This window comes from Poecile atricapillus, chromosome 7 (assembly GCF_030490865.1).
Source record: "Poecile atricapillus isolate bPoeAtr1 chromosome 7, bPoeAtr1.hap1, whole genome shotgun sequence".
NCBI lineage: Eukaryota > Metazoa > Chordata > Aves > Passeriformes > Paridae > Poecile > Poecile atricapillus.
Window position 1 is genome coordinate 21,027,232 of NC_081255.1, and position 21,967 is coordinate 21,049,198.

Below are 21,967 nucleotides of genomic sequence, written 5' to 3' on the forward strand. Positions count from 1 at the left end.
GTAGGGGTTTCTGTGAGAACAACATACAGCAAAAGAGCAGTCTCTATTAAGTTCTTGGTGTGTTCTTAATATAGCCAATTGCCCTTTCTTGCTATCCTTATAAACACCTGTATAAACCCTAAATAACCCCTTATGCATTTCTAATGGAATTAAATTATACAGTCATTTTAATGTATTTAATTAGAAGCTGATTTTCATTGAAAGGATTGACTTGCTATGACTTTACCAAAGTTTTAGTTCCTTCCTTCCTTCCTTCCTTCCTTCCTTCCTTCCTTCCTTCCTTCCTTCCTTCCTTCCTTCCTTCCTTCCTTCCTTCCTTCCTTCCTTCCTTCCTTCCTTCCTTCCTTCCTTCCTTCCTTCCTTCCTTCCTTCCTTCCTTCCTTCCTTCCTTCCTTCCTTCCTTCCTTCCTTCCTTCCTTCCTTCCTTCCTTCCTTCCTTCCTTCCTTCCTTCCTTCCTTCCTTCCTTCCTTCCTTCCTTCCTTCCTTCCTTCCTTCCTTCCTTCCTTCCTTCCTTCCTTCCTCCCTTCCTTCCCTTCCTTCCCTTCCTCCCTCCCTCCCTCCCTCCCTCCCTCCCTCCCTCCCTCCCTCCCTCCCTCCCTCCCTCCCTCCCTCCCTCCCTCCCTCCCTCCCTCCCTCCCTCCTTCCTTTCCTCCTTCCTTCCCTCCTTCCCGATAGCCCTGAGCTAACAGACATTTCCTTAGTTGATGAGAACAGGATTTAGCCAGAAAACTGTCAATAATACAAGAATTATCTGGGGTTGATGGTTTTCCTTTGAGAGGACATGAGAGAGAGTTCTTCTGTTTGCAACAAAAAAAAAAGTCTGTTGGGTTCTCTAATTTTTTTTCTGCCCACAGAAAGATTGAAAAGACTGCAGAACTAGGCTTTGTGCTAATATTTGCAGAAGTCAAAGTGAATTCACCTATGTGGATTCAAATGTAGGACTGAAGTTCATTTTCCCTCTTTTCATCAAAAACTTCTGGAATCATATTTCTTTCTACATGCAGAGATGGAGTTTTACAACTCTTTTACAATGGCAAGCTGTAAAACTGAGTTTTAAACAATTGCTAAAAATGCAGAGACCATTGAGCATTTGTTTCAAAAACATGTTTCCATTAATCCTCATTAAAACTGCATTAAGATATAAGAATACCTGGCAGAGGTGTATATTATTTTGGCAAGTATAATACTATTATTCAAATGATTAATTTTACTTCATATGAATCAGCATATGTTTCTTTAAAAGAAAAATTGTACACACATGTACCCATGGCATACTTAAATCTGACCCTTTAGTTTTTACTCAGACACAATTATTGCCAGATTTGAATATTAATATGTAAGAATGAATTATAACAAGTTCCTTTCCACCCTTATGACTTCCTACTATTTGCTTTTTGACATATCCCTATAAAATATGAATCTTATTCCCTATAGACTCCACAAATAAGTACAGACAAGTAGATTTTCCTTAAATTCTTGCCTTGTTGCAACAGTGCAAAATATCTAGCTTGAAAACACAAGAAAAAATGTTGTATTTTTATCAAAATAATTTGCAATATTTTATCCCCAGTCTTTAACTAATGTTAAATTTATAACATTTCATGTTAAAGTGTATATTCTGTATGCATTCTCTCCAGTTACTTTCATGAATCTGCTGGATGATTGAAAACTAAAAGCAAATCCATGATTTTTTTTTTAATATTTTTTACATAAATAAAAATTTATTTTAAATATTTTAAATATATTTTAAAATAATCACAACAATTGTGTATCAATTAGCATTTCCAGGGAATATGTATCGACAGTAACAACTGGAAAAGATTGAACTGCCAGCTGTATGCTTGAAAGAGATGCATCTGCAAAAGGTGATTTAACTTGTGGCAAAAATTGGCCAAATTATGATGTCTGTAATATGATCTTACAGGCTGCTCTAGCTTGTTCTTTTTTTCTTTTTTCTTGGTCATAGAATTGCATTTTATATCTGCCTACTCTTAAAAAGGTTAATTTGAAATGTTTCAATACCTTGATAAATAATATTTTGTATTGCCCTAAGTATCAGTTCCCCCATGAGTAATGGTTTACACAGATTTTATGCAGCCTACTTTTTTATTACTGGAGTTTTATGACTGAACTTTAAATACTAGCGACTGACATTTCCTCTTATCTGTCTGTACTCCTGTGAATAACGTATCAATGAACCTGTAATTAGATGTAATGTTGGCAAAGACTGACAGAAGAGGTAGTAAATATATGTATGCATTAACATCAGCTAAAATTGGTGCACTGATATAAAGACACAGTTTAATTGCTATGATGTAAAGACTTCGTTGGTTTGGTTTTTTTCCCATGGAAAAGTAACAAACCATTAATTAATTTTACCATTTCAACATAAAACAGAAAAGAAAAAATTTACTTGTTTTATTTAGGAAAATCTCCAATTAATTTTGCAGGCAAATTTAAATAAATAAACTGTGAATGATACGACCCATAATAGGAAATATCGAATGTATTGCCTTAAAAATTTGGAAATATATCTTGACAATTACCGGTCTTTTAAACTAAGTAATTGATTTTAGTGTCAGTTGGGGAAAAAAAATGAAACCCATCAATAAAATAAGAGAATTCTGCAGCTGTTCCTAACAAATAAATATAATATGAATTTGCATTTTGCATAATTTACTTCAGTAATCAATTTTAATGACTCATAATCTATACCATTATTTAAGAAATGACAAAATCATTGACTTACACATAACACTTGCTAATTGTTTTTAAAAATAAATTCTACACATGACTAAGGAAACACCCATTTCCACTTGTTTTATGTTAAATCAACATCTAACCACTCATGGTGATTTCATTCAAAGAAAACAGAAGGAACACATTAGCTGTGTGGTTAAAGAGATTGATGGGCTTCAAACATTTTAACCATGGATGGTTTTTTTCCAACTGTAGAGACGCATGTTTTTAATTTAAATAGCTTCAAGAAAATGAAGATCATTTTATTCAACAAAGCTGTTTTTTCTTGTTTCATAGAAATTAATTTAATTTTGTTTAATTAAGTAATATTAGAAACAACCATTTTCAGAGAAAATGCAGCTATGAAACAAAAGCATGTGTATGCCATATTAACTCATATTCTGAAACAGAATTTTTGTTTCATATTAATAAATTAGAAGAGATCAATGTGATCTTTGCCAGTGAATTTAGATGCAGTTTTTATGCAGTATTTTTCAGTTACCTCTCCATTCTCTGAGGTAAATTTTGGGGAGCAGTGGAGCAAAATGTTACTGAAGAAATACATTCCTTTTTAATTCAGGTATTTTGGATGTATGTTGGTGAAAAAAAGTTTAGAGATTTATGCTGCAGGCATTTACAAAGGCCAAAGAGTTTTCAAGACTAAGCTGTTAGGAGTAAAATAGCAGGACACATTTAAAAAGAAATGAGTACAATTCCCTGTTTTCATATGAAAAGCTCAGCACTGAAGCTTAAATGATCATACCAGGAAAGGAACTGTAGTGCTGAGCTTTTGGGGAAAGAGATATGTCATGAGATCCCAATTCTCCAAATAGGTTTGCACATTCTAAGTTCCCTTTTCTCCAACTGCTATATCTGTATAGGCACACGTTCTGCATTTGGGCAGCAAAAAATGTTTTGTTTTAGTTTTTTTAAGGAGAGAAGCCCAAGAGAATACTAAGAAATTAAATAGATTTTTCTATTTAAAATAAATGTAATTTTGCCTGACAGGCAGGGAGCTCCTTCTTGTCCTCCCCCTTACACAACTGTATTATACAATTTGCCATGACTTTGCTCAATCTCTGTAATTTGCAGTGAGAGAAGTACCCCATGACTCAGACTGGCATGTGTGGTGGTCTCAGCATGTTCTCACCATCTCTTCTTACCTCTTGCAACCCTCCTGCTCAATATAAAAGAATGGCAATAATTTGCTTTATCAAATTCCAATTGCAACTGGACTCCAATCTAGAACTTATATTTATTACATAGTGCTTTTAAGTATCATGTTACTTAGGTTTCTGGCTGCTCTTCTGTTGCTTCTGTACACAAAATGAAAGGTAATGCAGAACAGATAAACAAAGAATTCAAAGGCAAACCATTTAATTTGCAAATGTGAATCCATGAAGGCTTTTATCTTCTTACCCTCATTAAATCTGCACTGTTAAAATCCATATTCTTGATGGGACAGACCAAGATTTGAAGAGATGTGCACAGCTTTACAAACCCATAAAGATTTAGATGCCTGCATAGGGGGTAAGATTAAATTTACGTTCTTGAGAAGTTATGGGATAACATGCATCAAATTCTTGGACCACCGACCAGAACTGAGGTTTCCCCGTTTCGGCTGATTGCTCAAATCATTAAGCTACAGAGTCATGTTTCCTCTGGTGTTCTCACTTTCTAGCCCAGTGAATCACGAATCATTTTCTGCCTGGTGCAAGACTTCAACAGGAGGAGTGGAGAATATTTCCATCTCCAGTCAGGTTGTGGGTTAGAGAATTGTTTAGCTGGCAAGAAATGTGTATTTGAAACCCTTCAAGAAGAGGAGAGAACTGACCCTGTTTCAAACACTGGACAAGTCTCCAACTGCTAGTTGTAGAATAAAGCTACAATTTTAAAAGAAAAGAGATGACTGCTGCTGGGTTTAGAGGCAGACTAACTGCATTCATGGGTGTCAGATGCTCTTAGCGTTTGACTGTCACCTTTAACTGCTCAGCTTTGTTTTACACAGAATCTTAGCAATAATATAGGTGCAGAGCTCCTCAGTCCAGTTTATCTTGACTGAAGCAGTATTTGGCATGATGAGTATTACAGCTGCAGGAAAATTTGATATAAAAAACATGGAAGTGCCTGTTGAACCGAGACATCTTCCCCAGGTAGGGAGCATTTAAGCAGAGTAGTCTTTAAACTTAATGGCTTAAATTCTTTCCATGTTTCTCTCTAGGAGTCAAGTTGCAGAAATTCTATACATTGCCTACATGAAAATCTGGTCCATAGTCATAATAATCAAGTCAAGAGATACGGTAATAGGTTATGAACAGGAAAGAACAGGGTGCTCACAATCAATCATGAACAGAAAAGAACCTCCCACTGGGACTTCCTCACCTCATGATTGCAACTTTCAAGTTTCCCTTACCAAAAGACACGGCATGAGAGCCATATTTGCTTCCAAACTTGCGTATCTCAGCTCCCTTTTGCTGTTTTCCCCGTGTCTCAATACGTGCTATTCTGTTAGACCAAATGTTTAATTTTTAATTTAGAATTTTCAATTGGTAGCTTTAATCAAGGTAATGTTAGTTGTGCTTTACATACAGTTATCTGGTTCTTCCCCTCAGTTCCTTATGCCAGTCTGCAAGTGCTTTAACCTTACTTGATTGGTTATGCTTGCTTTGATTTTGTTATGTGGTTTAACACAAGGACTTGGTACCTTATATTTTTTTATAAGATTATATTTTTTCCTCTTGCTGCTGATTGCCATTGAAATGGTCGAAGTTATGTGATTGGCTCCCTCTGGAGCAGATACCAGAGATGCATCATGGATCATTGGTCAGAGAGCCTAGACACAGCAGCAAATTCAGTCTCCCTCCCCTCCCCATCAGCTTTGCACAGGATTTGCTTTGCAATCCATCTCAGTGACACGAGCAAAGCATGGAGAGGGAGACCCAGATTTGTTTCCAGGCTTACATCTTCTAGTTCACATTTTGTTGTGCTTGTGTTACATTGCCAGGTGTAACTCTGGCAGCTGTAAAGAACAGTCATTTTCCTTCACTGAAACCGCCTATAAAAGCCTCTGCTTCGGTAATGATTTGTTATATATTACAAACACCTGCAGCATGGCGAATTAATATCACTAAGTATAGGGATCAAAGATATTCCACCTTTTTTTTTCTTTAATTAAATGATCATTTACTTTTGACAGACCTCAATGTTTTTGACAAATAGACTTGAATCTGATTGAAGGTATGGCTACGCCTTCCTAAAAACACTGCAGTCAAAGAATGACATTAGTACCATGCTCCTGTTTTGAGGAACATCGATTGACTGCTTAGTACTACTGCTAATAGTAAATAATAAAATGTATTCAGTAATTAATTAAGATGCTATTCCTCACTGTGAGCACTGGCTTCTGTTTCTTGACTATTCAGCACCAAAATACGATCTTTTTGTATTATATTTGGTAAATCATAGTACTACATTTAATGTATCATTAAAACAAGACACTTTAACTTTTATGACACGCTTGGAAAGGAAAGTGATAACTCCATATGCATTTACGCAGGAATGGCAGAATTTTCTGCATGTGCAAGCACTGAATATTACTGAAGAATAAACCCCAAATTTGCATTGCACCATGTCAGTACCCAGTTTTGCTTTTTGGTTTTCTCTTCCTGTTGCTTCTTTATATGGCTATGTCAGTTTAATTTGCTTTCATCAGAATTTTTGTTGACTGTAAAATTAATGTGCAAATTTCCTATCAGTTGTATATATTAATATAACTCCTTCTCAAATACAGTTCATTGAAATTAGCACTGGTAAAAGGTGGGATACATATTCATACAGTTATTTACATAAATCCCATTCAGCTTTATGCACCCTAAGCTTTAAGTCAAAGCATCTACTACTGCAGGTAATTTTAGCACATAAGTGGCATCTGACTTCCCAAAGATTGGGTGTCTTTTAATAAAGAGATTATTTGAAGGGAAAAAAATCTGTTAGAAATTATATTTGTAACGTAATTTTTATACATAAAAACTGCTGTCTTTACAACAAAAAATTGTTGAAAATACTGATGTGTTTCTCCAACAAATCACACACAATTGGTTCTTTTCAAATTACATAAATTGTGCATGATGCCTCATTTGTGACACAGTGTAAGATATTAATAAATTAAAACTTTTCAGTAAGAACTTTATTATGAAGAAGGTTATATGACAGAGTACACACTAGACCAAAAAGCAAGTTTTGTAAAAATAAGTATGTACAGGGAATTGATTTATGCAGCACAGCATTTTTATCAGTTCTAATGTCAAAAATATCTTTAAAATCAGTTGCAATATGTATATTGATCAGCAGACTATCTACCAGGATTTAGAAAGCTAACTATAAGAAAAGCCATTAGGTCATTATCTATATAAGTTTAGGGAATTCAGGCACTATCTATTCCTTGTTATGAAAGGCATTTGCTAAAAATACAAACTGGAATCTACTACGTGCAGGTGCAGATTCTACTTAGCAATGCAAGCTCTGTTTGTGTAAGTTTTCCCTGGTAAACAGAGGAGCTGCAAGGTCACAGAACAGACAATGGCACATCTCTTAGGACCTTAGGCTTTACTGTACAGACTTGCAGTTTTTATATTTCCCTGAGCATAATGCTGCAGCACGTGACTTACAGCAGTCTCTATTTTTCACAATTTTCCAGTTAATGAAAGTAATGTTTAAATACTCTGAAGTTAGATTATTAACTTCTACAAAATAGAAACAGATGTGTGTCTCAGTATGCCATTAAATTTATGATTTACATAGTATTCTTGAATACAGCTGAGCAGAGGCCAATGATTCTAATTTGCTCTAGATTTACAATAACCTGATCTGGTTTTTGTAAGTACTGAAACACTTTAAACAAAATTAGAAAGCCGTTGTGCTTTGTGTGATTAAAGATGCAATTCCCTTTGGGGTAATGAGAAGAGTTAGAACATGTTTCTTTCTTTATGGATGTTTCTATTATAAACACGAGAACCATATATTATGTATTTTTGTTACTATTTCCTTGCTTTTAATTATAAAATAAACTGATTGAGTTGTACTTGAGTTACAATGAAACAATGCCAAAATCTAGCTAAAAAATGCATACTGAGGTTCATAAAAAAATCCTTAAAATTCTTCTGAGGGCCTTAAGATCTTGTTAGAAAAATACTAGTTCCTTACAGCTTGCAGAATCCAAAACATCTCTGTGATTTAAAACTAAGGAGTTTAAAGGAATTATTTAAAAAGCTAACACATTTCTCAGCTTATTATACTATGTTAAGGCACAGCATTTACGGGACAGAGTTTCTATGTATTCACAGCATTTTACATCTGGAGATACAGATTCACTGTATCTAATGGCAGAAATCACAACTGGAATCAATATTATTGTTTAAAACAGGATGTATCTATGGATGGAAATCAAGTTGTGTTGTTTTGACACTAAACACTGAAGTTTCTAAAAAGAGTCAAAATGAGATTAGATCTGTCAGATATAAGCAATGCAGGGGGAATACCCTGTGTGTGAATATTGAAGGTCTGTTTCAAAGATTCTGAAAATCAGAAGCTGAGCTTATAAAGATGTATGGATTCAATGTTAGCTAGAAATGGGCTATTTCCAAATTGTAATCTGTGACTCTGAGGTCAAAAATGTAGGTAATTTAGCACTGTAATTAACTTTTCACAGGGAAGGGTGACATAGCAAGGAAGTGTATGCATCTATTTAATAGGGACTTCTCATGAGAATTTTTTAAATTACTTCAACTACTCTTTGCATATTGCACCCCAAAAATCAAATGGATTTTATGAACATAGAAGTAATGAACCAGACACTTATTTTACAAAGTACCTGGAATATAATATTATTTCATGTATTATTTTATTAATTTGCTATTTTACATAATGCATTGAAGATAATATAGGCTCAATGTTATATATTAAGTCATACTACAATATATGTATTTATATTTATCTTTACCTCTGATGAAATGTTTAATATTATTAATCCTTTCATTTTAATTATATATAATTAACCATCATTAAAACAGGAGCATTACCTTTTAATAAAAATTTAATCATACATTTACTCAAGCACGGGATCAAAACGCTACACAAGGATGACATGTCTTGAAAGCGATTGAATGAATTCAATTTATTTGGTCACTCGCTCTTCCAACGCACTTAGAGATTGCCATCTGTGCTTCACTCAAGGGATCTCCAAGGGTAAGCTCCCACACTCCTGCACTTTGTTAGACGTGGGACTGCAGCGTTAGACACTCGTGCAGATGGAGCTGCAAGCCCAGTGCTCAGGTTGGGGTTCCAGCAGTGCCCCCTGACAGCTCCTGCGTGTGGCCCTGGCAGGGATCCTTGCACTGCGCCCTGGGTGCTGGGCTGGAGCGCTGGCAGAGCTCCTGACACAGGCAGACTCCTGCACATGTCTCATCTAAGGAAGGATAAGGATCGCTATGCATGGTTTTTCTAGGGGATCTGGCAATGCCAACTGGAATGAAAAAATGGTAGGAGAAAGATTTTTTCATCCTGTATTGAGGCTGAAGTGCATATAACTGGAGAAATTTTGTGGTTTCCTCTGAACTTTCTAGGAAATTTTTCTGTTAAGAACACAATTACCCAGACACGAGGCATCAGGCTGACAACAAGGGATTGGCAAACACTGTAATTAATTCAACTTTACATTGTGTCTAGGGAAGAATCAGTATTTGAGAATTGTTTCGTTCCTTCCTGAAAAAATGAGTAAGGATATGGAATAAATTATTGGTAAAAATGAATGGCATCAGGACATCAGAACTTCATACTTATCACCCATAACTTAACATAAGCTGGATCCCCTCTTCTGCAAACACACAAGTCTAGGTCGGAAAACTTCTGCTGAACCAAGACCATATCCACAGCCCTACAGGTACTTATTCCCAACAACAATATTAATTTAGAAATCACCAATATAGGGAAATGTGTCATTTTATATTAAAATTAGTGGGGAGTTTTGGAGAAGTTTTTAATTGTTTTGATAAATTCATACTAACTCACTGAGGCCCAGATTGTGGAATTGTATTTGCAGCAAATTGTTCTTCAAGAAGCCCTGTGTGATTAACTTGGAAGGCTGGAGGTAAAAACTGCAGATGAGAATGCCATATGTCTGAGACAAAGCACCTGAAAGGAAAACTCACATTTTAATGACAGAGCATGGGATGGCCATTATAGGAATATATTGTATTGATAAAGAGGGAAAACACCTGGTCAACAAAGGTTTTGCAATATTTTTTCCTATTAGTTATTTTAAAGTCATATTAAGCTGTCAGAAGACTTTGGCTCATTATGAACACTCTGTTTCTAAAAGATGCTCAGTGAGTCTGGATGCACTTAGGATAATTTATTTTCCAATCAACTCTGAGTTGCCCAGACTTACTTCTATTGAAGTTCACTTTTATTTTTCCGAAGAGAATTAAATCAAGTTTAATTTTTCTTCAAAAAGAAACTCAGGCTTCTTAATTGTCAATTTTCTTCAAACAATTATTGCATGACAAAATTTTTAATAAATTAACACCCAATAAATTTTGTGATTCCTTATATTAAAGCTCACTCTAAAAACATTTATCTGGTGCAATTACTCAACAACTCAGAATAAGTGGGAAGTTCAAAACTGTGCTTGTATTACTTCTTAACCTTTCTAATAAGGTTTAAAGTGATCTTATCCAAAAATACATTTAAATCAAAAAGGGGACTGTGTTTTAAAGGAAGGCTTCATACATATAAAGTTACTAACTAAAATTACGATGGACCCTTTTTTATTTGTATTTTGCAGGAGTGCTTCATATTAATTTCGACATGGGTAAGACACTTCAACAAACTTGAGAATGATAACAAGGCCATTTTGCAATGGCTCTTTTGTTGAGCAATGAAGGTGTGAATAGAAGAGTAGATTTGCACTATTCAGTTCCTGCTATTCTGATCACTCTCCATTGCATAAGATTCCAGTCAGAAAGTTTTATTGTCTCAAATCTACAGACCTCCCATTTTCAGAAAATGCCAGAATTGATTAGATATTCTATTCTATTCTATTCTATTCTATTCTATTCTATTCTATTCTATTCTATTCTATTCTATTCTATTCTATTCTATTCTATTCTATTCTATTCTATTCTATTCTATTCTATTCTATTCTATTCTATTCTATTCTATTCTATTCTATTCTATTCTATTCTATTCTATTCTATTCTATTCTATTCTATTCTATTCTATTCTATTCTATTCTATTCTATTCTATTCTATTCTATCTATAGATAGTAAAAACATGTAGAACTTTCCACCTTGTGACAAGACTTTTTTACTTATGAGAACCTGTCTTCATCGAAGAGCTGCTGTCTTCATTATTTAATTTCTTTGTGGAGTTCACAGTCAACATGATCCCGTTGAGTTCTTTATTTAATATGTTTCAGAGCACAGGACACCTGCTGACTTCTTTAATAACGAGTTGTCCTCCGTTGCCTTATATGTGGAAACCGTTCAGCTGAGGCAAGTAAAGAATAACCTTAGACATTAAAACTGATTCCATTAAAAAATAAAATAAAACTGTGTCCAGGCCCCACACCCAAAGTCCCTAAAAGATATTTGCAAAGGCTTTTCACAGCATGGAATTCAGGTGGATTTTTTTTTTTTTTAATTGAATTCTGTTCTGTGTAAGTACAGCTCAGTGGAATTCAATTTATGTGTAGGTTCCCAGGAAACAAATACATGCTACGTATTTTCATTGCTAATGTCTTGGATTTCATTTTTAAAGTATCATTTAGATTTGACTGTGGACAGAGTTGCTAATGTTTACCTTAACACATGGCTCTGTGACTCTCGTTGGAGAAGGGACTCTAAAAAAGAACTGGCTAAAGCACAGAAGTTCAACAATGAACAAATTCCAAGGATTTGTATTGTATTAATAAGGGTCAAATTCTACTTCTTTGTACAAATCCTATGAACTCGATGGAAAATCTCCATATTCCCAATCCAACGTATATTTTTTCTGTCCCACTTTAAACTATCTTCCCTACTTTGTTGGAAGCCTCTTTTGCACCTTGTTAGAATTATGGGGTTAGACTGTTACAGATGATTCAGGAAGCCCTACACTCTTAGTCCTGCAGTTTTTAAGGGAAATAACCCCGCTAAGATCAATGAGCCGTGCTCCTGAGTGGATGGTAACTATAACAAAGAAATCAGACTTTGACCAATTACTTTATCTTAATTGGTCTTATTCTACACTCATTCACATTTCTCCCATAATTCTTTCCCCTCTGCTGAAGAACATTATTTCACCACAACCCACAGAACTCAGGTGATGAATAAAAAGCATTGCACAAATGAAAACTATTCTCAGCCACCGTTAACTCACAGAGTTTTTCAACAGAATATTTAGAAAATGCTTTCTTTTTTACAACTATAAAGAAAACTGTTAAAACAATTATCTGGTTTAGGGTTTTTATGTTAACCCTTTATTTTAGTCAAAGAAACACTTTGAACCAGCAGTTCAGCTTTGTTAATTATTTTATATTACAATCAATGAATTAAGCAACCTTTATCCACCCTTGGTGTTATGTGAAGGATGCTTGTCTGATGAAGGCACATGTGCTCCCACCTCAGATTCTGTCTGAGGACTTAATCCAAACCCCTATTAGAAAACTGACTCTGCTTGGTTTTAAATCTGCTTCCCTTTTCTTTAAGAGGAAATGTATGAATTTAGTATATTGACTACTATATATAGTCTATATTATCATTATGCCCATGTGTCTATATTCTGTTTTATTTATTATCTATTACCTGCTTGTATTATATTGTCAAAAAATCTTTAAGTGTTGGATGAATGGAATTATTATTTTGTAATTGAGTATTTTTAATAGATAAGTTTGTTGATATGTGTATAAGGTTTATTAATACTTTTGTTAGGTTTGTCAGGAATTTAGGATACGGTAGAGATATACATCTTTAAAATCCATCTTGTAACTTGTGCACATAACCTCTTTTCAATTTCTGCTTACGAGTAATCATTTTTATATGTGTTTAAATCACATTTCAATTTTCTGTAGACACATTTCTTACTACACAACGTATACAATTGCTAGTTTTGTAAATATGTTTTCATTATTACTTTGTAGAACTGAGACAAAACAACAGCTACTCTGCAGGATGATAGCAATGACTACCAAAGGATTCAAATCAGGACAGACACTGGAGAGCACACAGAGCAAATGGCAAACCTATCCCAAAGAACTTTTGTAGCACTACCTCCTTCTGAAATTACAGAACTTTTACTTTTTCAGTCTTGGTGGGGGTTGAATGTCATGGGAATGGGGGGAGAGCACCAAACCCCACAGAACCCTCCAAGCTGAAGTCCAGCAAACCACCTCCACCACCATTTCAGTGCGTGATGCAAGAACACAGATCCAGGGGGCCACTGTGCCCTGTACCTGCCTGCAAGTAGAATCCACCAGAGAGACGCTGGATGAATTTAGGTCTGGCACATGTCAGGCAAAAATGATTGTGAATACAGCCTGCCTAGGGACTTGTGTGGGATTCAGGCCTGGTTTCAGGCCCAGCAAGGAGGTGCAGGCAATGAGGGTGTGCCCAGACCACGGGCAGGGAAGGCTCCTTGCCCCTCTGTGCCATTCCCTCAGGCAGCTGCATCAGGGCAGCCTCGGAGGAAGGCTGCACGCTCCAAATACGTTTTGTCACAGTTCATCTTCCTTTTACTTTACTGTAATTCTGGTTCTGTTTGGTGTGGCTAAGCTGGTCACACACAGATAAAATGAGACACTTTTTTTTTAACTTCAACTCATGTCTCTTCTTCCCGTGCAAAATACAAGTATTTTGTAACACATGAGGAAAAATGTTTATGTAGTGTCTAAATCAGTCTAAATAAAATGTTAAAGGTGACAGTCGCTTTAACATTACTGATCATTACTTACAAAACTATATTTTAAAATTGTGAAAACAAATGCTTTGACCTTGTGAGTTATGGAAATATTTAAAAAACAAATCTGCTCTGCTTTTTTTGGCTAATAGTTGTGATTTGCATAGTGGAACCTTGAACGTAGTCATAAATAGCTACAGAATCCATCTTGGCATAATGCCCAGCAATGTTAGGGTGCCAGACAAAAAATCGGGTCAACCACTTACCACGAAAGTCATTCTGTCTCAACAAGGTGATGTCTAACAAAGAAGCTACAAGGCTGAAGACAGCTAACATATTCAGCTGCTGTTCAGAAAGACAAGAACTTTTCATTTATCAGGATAATCTACTACTCGTAGTCAGTACACCAAGTGAACTCCCTCTTGTAAGAAGAGAAAAACCCATCAATTGTTTTTGCTAATTAAGATGAATATTGTTCCTGTGAAATGAACCAAAAAGTTCTGTATAACCAGAATCCCAATAGAGATCTATAATCTCAAAGAATAATTGCGGAGTTTTAATTGAGAAGAAAGTGAGAACTATTTCTTTGTCTTCTTCAGCTTTTAGCTGCAGCTGTCTTCCGTGTGTGTTAGTGGGTCTTTTATGTTCTCAGTTAATTTGACATGACTTTCCATATATTAAAATTTGCGGAATTAAAGATTTATAACAAAATGTTTATATATTTGATGAAATGCAACCACAAAATGGCACATATTTAGAAATAATTTGAGATAACAGATAATTTATTAACATATATAGAAAAAAGTCCATTTTTATATTAAAATCTAGATCTTACTGCTCATAGTAATGTGAATTTAATCTTAATACATTAAGCGGAGGTAGAGTTGGAAATGAGAAGGCAACTGTACTTTCTTAAAGTGATATTAATTATATATTCAACAATTTCTTTTATTCTGTGATATTTATATTGGTTTTAAGATTAGAGAAAGCCTTGCTGTGTTAAAAGGAAGTAATGTGACGAAACTCAGCTTCCCATTCCTTAAACAAAAGATACCCAACTTGAAAATATATTTATATTTAAAATAATATTTATATAAAGAAAATCCATAATCAACAGAGTAGCCTTGGACTCCTGATCAGGTCAGAGAAAATTCTTTGAGGCATACATGGTTATATGTATAAAAATTAATTCTACTCAAAATAATCTGTTACTGTCCTTGTGGAAGAAACCCTTAAAATACAAGCTTTTGTCCTATCTGCTTCACTTATAGTGAAAAAACACATTTGGCATAAAAATAAAAATGAATATAATTTCACTTAATAAGCAAATTTACAGTTAAAAAATTACCTCAGATCAGTATACTGGCTGAATACATTTGTTTCCATGAAAAAATGAAATGCTGTGTCTCTCTTCTTCCCTTCCCCCAAGCCTTCTTCACAAAATCAGCCTTAGGCTAAAATGGTTTTAAGTAGACTAAAGCTGCTGGTAAACACTTACCTTTGACAATATTTTTGTCTAATGAACATTGCAGAGAAGGGTGTATGCAGTGCAAGTGTCTGTCTGTGGCTGCAACCTACGTACAATCCTTGTGCCAAGGGCCCACTGCTAACAGGCAAACACACACAATAGAGGCAGGCCCTTTGATGGTTTAATCCCAAACATACTTAACTGTCACATAGTTAATCTTTTAGATTAAAAATGACTCTTGAGTTCTTCTTGAACATTTTTATGTTTGTGGATGAAAGAGGTTAAATGTAGTTCTCATGCCTGTTTGGACTGTTCTTTTATTTTTCTTTTTTTACGTTCCCCCCACCCCTAGTTTAACATGACTTTTCCCTTTCTTTAATCACAGATATGCCCCTGAAGGATCTGCAGGCATGATAGTTCTGAAATATCCCATTCTTTCCCTCCTAGCAGGCAGGTAAAAGTGCATTACAGACCCTGCCAAAGTACACCTCATTGCTGTTATCAGAGGGGTAGAGCTACAGGTCAAACCCAAGTGCATCAAAACAGCTTCACCTGCAGGTTTTACTTTCCTAGCAAAAAAGAAAACTAACCCTCAGTGTTGATCAGAAATAATTCTTAAAGGTATCACAGAACTTGTGTTTTGCTATTAGTTTTCTTGAACACTGGCAATTTTGATCCTGCTTCTATCAGATATAACAAAAAAATCAGTCCCACATATTTTAAATCATCATTTTAAGCTTTGATGCATTAAATTTTGTGATTAATCTCCTTTTTTCAAAGAGTCTTGAGTTCTTTTCGGGATAAGATGGAAGATCTTTCAAGGGTAACACTAAGAATCACATTTTAAGTCAGAACTTGTGCTCCAATGAGATATTTTTCAAGTCATATTTCTTTCTACTTTAGCTTCCACAGTAGTTTCACTTCATGATAGTTTTATGTTGATTTCAGACTACAATTTTTATGTAGTGGGAAAGGATATTTTTTGTAAAGTGAATCCCCAAGACCTGTTGGAAAACATTTCTCCTTAGCAAAGTACTCACAGGATTCAGTAGTTTAGAAGTGTTATTTTAGGATGACCTTTACATACACAGTATGATGAATTTTTCTTTTGATTTGATTGTAAAAATGTTATGATCAAGGGGCAAAATAAATACTGACTTTTTCATAAAAAAAAATAAAAAGAATGAAAGATGAAACCATCTTTCTTTTTAAAACAACATGATAGCATGCAGAAGTGATGTCTATGTTTGCAAACTACATATTTTTAAATTCACACATACAGCAAAGCTCTAGTGAAACATAAATAAAGATCAGTTTTTTACAGTCCAAATAGTAACACATTATGAAAGTCACCCCTTCGCAGCCTAAAGAGAGACAGTTATGTTTAAGGGAATTTATACATTACAAATAGTTGCTATTGAAAATAAATAGTTGACCATTCTGTGACCATCAGCATTCCTAACAAGGATGTTACATACTCCCATATTTCCTTTTGAATAATTAGCATAATGTTCTGCAAATCTTTTCTAGGTAGTTTACAGGATTTGAATATTCAAATATTTTCAGCTGCATAAGCCATATAATTATGAAATTGAAAAGTACAGTTATTTCTCAAGCAATTTGGCAATCTTTTCTTACAAGAGTTTACCTTCTGCTCTGTGTTATCAGAAACAGAAAAAGCTTTTTGCTTACCATTCTGGAAAAGATGGAATCCATCATTCTGCCATAAAGACCCTAGAAAGCAAAGAAAGTGTTATTAGTTATTATATTCTTATCTGCAGGGATTCCAACTGCCAAACAGTGCACCAGCATCAAAAAAAAAAAAAAAAAAAAAAAAAAAAAGAGAAAAAAAAAAAGAGAGAAAAGAAAGAAAATTCATGTTCAAATCATAGATCAATAGTTTAATGCAGTTTCAAATATGTATTACATGTACTTAGCAGGTACTGGATTAGGAAAAAAACACACGTTATTGTGCATATCTGTATTTAGAACTGCATGCCAGCTGGAATTTATCTGCATAGTGTTCACAAAATCCAGACATAGGATCTTGGCATCCGACTTGTGCCCGTATTTTTAAAAATAAAACCACGGGCTTGCTGTCACTCTGCTATGGAGTAGGAAAAAACATGAGCATACAGGGTTATGATCAGAAGAGACAATTATCAATGACATGTTAAAGGCTTTCTTCCTAACTCACTGAGAAATTTGTATTAGTATTGAGGAAATTCCATTACCATTAAAACAATTGATCAGCCTTTACATTTTGCTTCAGTATAACACTGCTCACGAGTTCTAGGTGTGCAGTGGTCAGACCGGGGTCCTGAGGAAGTACGGAGTACAGCCCACACCTCATCAGCATGCTTTAACCGTGGTGGGGAAATGAAAGAATGGATACTAGTTAACTCTCTTCACTTCCTTCTTTTCTATGATCCCTTTCAGTCTGTTTTATACCTGACATCATGGCTATTCTGTCTCCTTTAGAAAGAAATGAATCACTGCTACCATTCCCTGTACTAAAGGCTGAGCAGAGAGAGGGAGTGATCCCTTTCACTGAGTACCTACACAGAGACTTCTCTGTGATTTCATGTGCTATACCTACCAATTGTGCACTTTGAGAATAAAAAGTTTTCAGAATAATAGGCTAAATTCTGTGATCATTTCTCACACAGAATACAACTTTACTCCTGCTGTAATGGCCAGACTTAGGTACAGAATCTGCCTCCATATATAGTTTTCTGAGGTAAAACAGTAGGAAGAACACTTAAAACCCACTTATTATTCTTAACTGTTTTCACTGTTTGAGAAAATTAAACATGTAAGGGAGAGAATTAAGGAATTTAATGAAATATTATGTTGAGAAAATGTTACTAGAACCAAGAGATACAGTCAAAAGCCACTTACAAAAATAAATAAATAAAAAAAAATCAGTTGAGGGCTAAGTAGGACTATTACCTTTAAAGAGGAAAAGTAAAAACTGGAATAAATGACAAATCAATTCCAGGTTCTCATCATGACACATGTACCACTGGATGAACTATAGGTATTTCAAGGCAAGGGAGACTCCAGATAAGGAAGAATTCCACAGTACGGTGAAGAAGCTATTTCTGTTCAATGAGTTTACCTTGGGCAAAAAGGGACTTTCCAGGGTGTGCAGTGCTGCAGAAATTCAGACTTAATCTAGGTTGCACGCAGCACAAAATAGGGAGCCTGGCTAAAGCTCACGTAAATTAGAACAATCCCTGAGGGCTGCTCTATTTCACTGAGGATTCATTGGCCTGTAGCAGCCTTGACTCTCAGCATCTACAGAGGTGGTGTAAAAAGTCACTTTTTCTCAATTCTTCATGGGCTACACCCTCTTCAAAGTGCCTCATGTCTGATTAACACGGGATCTTTCTCTTGCTCCCTTTATAAAATGCAGGAAAACAGGATCCCTCTCAGCCAAACAAGCAATATTTCATGTAAGCTCAAAATGAATCCTTTGGCCATCTGCTTCAGTGGAGCCAAGTTTCCCAGAAAGCACTGACTTCTGTGTGCTTCCCAGAGATCCCTGCTCCTCAGCCCTCTGAGTTTGCAAACACGCTGTTTGAGTGAGGTACACATCTATCAACTGCCTGTTTGGGACTCTTACTAAAAAAATCCCTTCAATTCAGCAAAGTAATAGTTCCCTTTCCTCACACAGCTTTTAAGTCCCCTTGCCACAAAGCTGTGATTTCTTTTTCCAAAGTTTTTTGTAAACCAATAAAATGTCACTACTTCATAGATGAACAAAAGTTCCCATTGACTTCAAAAGGAATTATATTCGCGAAAGATTTTGTCTCTAGTTCTTAACTGCTTAATTATTTAGTTTCTAGAATGTGACTTAGAGTGTTGTAAGCTATGAACTGAAAACTCCGCCTATCAGCCAGGCATGCAATCCACCAGGCTGATACACGAGTTTCACACCAGTGTCCTCCTGAAGGCATCACAGCAGTGTTTGTGCTTAAAGTGTATGTTCTAATGTTCTACTAAATCATGGTTTAAGTACACAGATGGTTTCAGATGATCAGAGCAGCTGAAATTGAGTTTAGTGTGATAGCTAATGTATGAACTCTTTGGACACAAATAATTTTGATTAACAAGTTATTTGCTGCTCTGCACAACAGAATTATTAGTTTAGAAGAAGTGAGTCAAGGCTTCTCCTGCCTTTTGTTCTCACTTTCTGAAATAAATAACTGTCTGGGTGTGTATATGATCACCCAGCTCTCAGATTTAAAGACATGCTAACAAGTCTTTGATTTCCTTTCTCAAAAATAATTTGTCTATTTAAGTTATAACTATTTGAAGTGCCTCTGACACTGGCATTACAAATGTCAAAAAGAAAAAAAAAAAAATCAGCCCTGTAGCTCCTGTTTGCTCACTCCAGTTTCTGGAGCATTAAACAAAACTGCCCATTTCTGATCACGGGCTCCTGAAGAGGGCAGCACGTTCTAGATATTATTGAACTGTAAGCTCTGAGGTGACAGCCTGGGTTTTACTGTACTGCACACAGAGGAAGGGTGAATAAAACTTTCTGGATATTCTGTGTACACGCTTCCCACAGTACAGTAAGTCAGCAAAAGTCCTAGGCTTTTGACCAAGGTCAAAACTGTATTTGATTATTAAAGAGAACATTCAAATTAGGTACCTGAAGCAAAGTATTTTAAAAGAGAGCAACAAAATACCAGCAAGGAGAACTTCCACAAGGAGTATGTTTTATCTTTAACACTGTAGATAACTTTTCCTATTGGCAGTACATTGACTATCAAAACTACTAAAGGGGTTAGATTTAATTATCTCACTTCTTTGCGCATTTCATCTCAATTGCTATGGCAACATTCAGTTGCCTGAGCAGCAATGTACACTTTAATCAGATATTTCTTCACTCATTTCTCTGTGCACCACAGCAATGTAGTCAAATTTATAGCCAAACCCTGATGCATCTGATAACACCTCTTAGGAATTAATGGTTATGTTTCCTCTGCCCCTCACCCATAGCCACAAAGATTTCTAGAGAGTTTTGCACTCCGATGACAAAAGCTTTAGGAGTTGGAAAGTGTGTGTGCTTCCCTACCAGTGTTTCTTCCCTACTTCGCTGATTTTATGCTGTCTTCTGCCACCACTCCCTTTTCACAAGGCTTCTGCTTACTCGGGAACTCTTCCCATCGAGCAATGGGCAGGTCTTCTGGTCCCTGCAGGAACTCTTTCAGGGCTGACAACAGGAAACATAATAATTGGGCAGACAATATGGTTCCTCCCATATTCCACCCTGCCCTGAAAAGCTTTTTGTTGGATTACTCAGCCCTGATTAAATGCTTCGTCAGAGTACATCATAGTTCTTTAAAGTTCTTGGCCCAGAAACCAGGAACATGGGCTAAAATAAAAGTAATTAGAAGTGATGAGCAGATAGTAGGGACTCCTTATTGAAATGCAGACAGTAAAAAGAGTCAGGAAGCTAAAAGTGCATGAGGATTACTAAATTCAGCTTATGGGAAATCTTGATATTTCTGACATAGAATATCGTCTGGTTTGCAAACATGTCACCATCAAGGTAAAGGGCAAACAGAGATAAGTTCCTAATGCTGCATTAGTGTCTGTTGTGAAAAACATGGAAATGCATTAGAAGGATTGAATTTGTTTGGATTATAGTCAAACATTTAGGAAAGAGAGATAGGCATAAAACATTAAAATGTAATTCTGCATATTTTGAAGATTGTCTAGATATCCAATTTTGCTTTTTTGCATTAAAGAAAATATTCTACACTGTTTTTTGATCTACATGTATTTTTCACAGCTGTTCATATGTTTGCATGTAATCAACTATCACACCTCACTTTTTAATAAGCTCTCAGATTGTTGCTGTCCCAAAGATTTTTGGAAATCCTCGTACAGAGTTGTCTTAGACCATTTTGTTCCGGAGAGGTATGGTGGAGTCAGAGTCAGAACACTCCACATCTTGTCAATGATAACAAAGTCTGACCATGCACCATGAAGTCACTTTCTATGGTTTATCTCCATCTGAGTCACAGCAGATTTTCTAGAGGCTTCATAACTCACGATACCAAAAAATATATAGTGTCAATTTATTAGGAAAATACAGGAAAAGCTGTGCCCACTGTGCTTTCCATACCTGACAGGGGATCTGATCATAAATTACAAGGAAGTTCATGATACATTGGATATTTTTATGAATCTGGGGAGACTTTTCCAGCTCAGGTACCAAAGCCCAACATTTGCAGGCCTACATCATATGACAGCACTGTCTCCCAATCAGCCAGTGAAGCTGTTATTTTCTCTAGCTTCTAAAGAAAAAGCTAAAAGTTACAGAATCTAAAATGCTTTTCACATGAGTACTTCTGGAGACATACATGTATAAGTCTTTGAAATTTATAGGTCTAACCTTATAAATAAAAGCTATTTCAGTTTTCAGAATTGCTCTCACTAGTTTAAAATAAGTATCTCCTTGCAACTTTGTATATCTAATATGAAACTTTGTATATAACTACACACAATCTGTAACAAACAACTCTGCCATAGGGGATGAAGAGATCTTTTAAAATTCAGATTATGAAATTGTATTAGAAAATAAAAAAAAAAAAAAAAAATTAAAGAACCCAAAACTTTAAACATAAAAGTTTTGATATCTACAAAAAAGTAAAGATTAAAAAATGTTTTCAGTATAATTTCTCCCACTTGATTTTTGATTCATATAACTTGGGAAGAACTATGTTGATTTTCACCAGCTGAGAAGCTGTTACATAGTCTTTATAAAAATAACTTTTTATTGCTGAAATTATTTATGTTATACAATTGG

At 35.4% G+C, this 21,967-nt stretch overlaps 1 protein-coding gene across 1 annotated transcript in view; it reads right to left on the reverse strand.

Annotated features, from left to right (window-relative positions):
* Positions 1–21,967, reverse strand: part of ADGRL2 (adhesion G protein-coupled receptor L2) — a 389,045-nt gene that overhangs the window by 160,033 nt on the left and 207,045 nt on the right. Inside the window, exon 3 of the mRNA XM_058842492.1 lies at positions 16,831–16,872. The gene's annotated coding sequence lies outside the window, so the exon portion shown is untranslated. The remainder of the gene's footprint in view (positions 1–16,830; positions 16,873–21,967) is intronic.